The sequence below is a fragment of the Nannospalax galili genome, unplaced genomic scaffold (assembly GCF_000622305.1).
Source record: "Nannospalax galili isolate Female #2095 unplaced genomic scaffold, S.galili_v1.0 scaffold861, whole genome shotgun sequence".
NCBI classification, from domain to species: domain Eukaryota; kingdom Metazoa; phylum Chordata; class Mammalia; order Rodentia; family Spalacidae; genus Nannospalax; species Nannospalax galili.
Window position 1 is genome coordinate 333,857 of NW_008345581.1, and position 2,435 is coordinate 336,291.

The following is a 2,435-nucleotide window of genomic DNA, read 5'->3' on the forward strand; positions in this document are numbered from 1 at the left end:
GGAGGGAGGGAGGGAGGAAGGGGGGAAGGGGAAGGGAAAGGACATGGTGGAAAACAATAGACAAGATCTTGAAGTCAACCTCTGGCTTCCACATCATGAGCATGGGCAAGCAAACACGTGTACATACATGCATGAGAGAGAGGGAGAGAGGGCGACAGAGACAGATCACTCTGACAAAGGAACCAAAGATGAATTGGATAAGCAGTAGCTGTAGTAATCCAGTTCGTGACAAAGACAGTTCCAGCAATCATGGGGACAGCAACATTAAAGAGACACTGGGGGACTTGGGAACAGGCCATGGGTGACAGGGCCACAGAGAAATTGTACAGAGATAATCAGTTAGGTGCCAGCACTCCCAAAGACAGGAAACATAGGAGGATCCTTCGGGGAGACAGGGCACAAGGGATTGTGTTGATGAGTTCTGTTTTGCACATTAACTGAGGTTCCTGTGGCATCCAAACAGATCAACAGAGCAGAGATGCCCAGACATGAAGCATTGGACAGGCACTACCGGGGGGAGATTTGGAAGTCACCAGTATAGGGCACCACAAATGACATGGAGGCAAATAGTTCATAACCAAGAACAAGGGGTAAACTGAGGAAAAAAGGCACTCAACCAGTGCCTTTGAAACGCCATCATTTTAAAATGTAACAAGAAGGAGCAACAAGCAGAAGTACAAGGAGAGTGAATGGGGAACCACTGTTAAGAGGTCCAGAGACACCAGCAGGGCTGGTTAAAATAAACTAGATTAGACAAGATCGGGCGCGTTCTTCGCCTTGCACAAAAGTCAGCTCCAAGTAGATCAAAGACCTCAGTGTGAAACTAGAAACCCTGGAACTATTAGAAAATATTGGCAGTAACTTACAAGATATAGGTGTAGGAAAGGATTTTCTAAATCAGACAGAAATTGCTCAGGAATTAAGGTCAGCGATCAATAAGTGGGACCTCATTAAACTAAAAAGCTTTGTACAGCAAAAGAAAAAAGTGAAGAGAAAACCCACAGAATGGGGAAAAATTCTCCACCAGTGACACATCTGACAGAGTTAACATCCAGACTATATAAAGAACTCAAAAAACAAATGAGAAACCAAATGACCCAATTAAAAGATGGGCTAAAGATCTAAACAGAGTTCTCAAAGGAAGAAATAAAGATGGCTAAGAAATACCTCAAAAAGTGTTCGACATCATTTGTAATTATGGAAATGCAAATTAAAACCACCCTAAGGTGGTTTTAATCTTCTCTCTTCAATCAGGCTGGCTAGGATCAAGAGAACAAATGATACCAAATGCTGGTGAGGATGTAGAGAAAGGGGAATGCTTCATGGATGGTGGGATTGCAAACTCGTGCAATCTCTATGGAAAACAGTGTGTAGAACAAACTACACATGAACCTATCATTTGACCCAGTTATACCACTCCTTGGCATAGACCCAAAGGACTCATCCTATTGTAGAGACACTTGCACAACCATATTTGTTGCTGCTCTTTTCACAATAGCTAAGAGATGGAAGCAACCTAAGTGCCCCTCAACTGACTAGTGGTTAACAAAAATGTGATATATTTACACAATGGAGTTCTATTCAGCAGTAAAGAAAGATGAAATAATGAATTTTCAGGTAAATGGATGGATCTAGAAACTGTTACACTAAGTGAAGCAACACAGGCTCAGAAAAACAAACGATGTATGTTCTCCCTCATATGTGGATCCTAGCACCAAATCATTTTAAATTCCAGGCCCTTTTAATAAGATGTTATACAGCAGTCCCTTCTGCATGAAATAACTACCATCATCATGACTTCTGCTGAGCCTGATTACTAAATATCGTCGTCAATTGGGCTTTTTGATGGTTGTACTCATTCATTAAAGGAGGGCCAATCAGTGTCACTGGACCCTTACTGGAGCATCCAGCCACTCTTCCCAGCCAATTGAATGTAATCTGACCCTAATCACATATGGCCTCCTGGATTTGGGGAGGGCTAAAGTATACAATCTGGGGAAGGCTAGCAAGAGAAGGCTTGACCCATGCTGGGTAAAGGCTATCCAGTGTACATACCCTCAGGTCATACATACACCTCAGCAACCCTTCAGTTATCTTGATAAGTAAGCTCAGTAAGTTCATTGGTTCCCAGTAAAACTTTAATCAAACATTGACTTGACACTGGAAACTTAAAAGGGAATAAGCATTGCTTATCATCCCCAGGAAAAGGAAGTTTCACAACCCATGGAAAATTTGTTAATGCTATTATGTCTCATAATTATTTTTTTAAAAAAAGAAAATGAGAATATAGAATATATTAAAAGGATATAGGAATGGATATATTTTCCAAAATGGACAGAAAAGAGAAAGCCTAAGCAAGTGATGATGGTCTGTTTACGTTTGTTGTGATATATAAAGGATGAGACAAAAAATAATATATACATAATCTTAAAGTT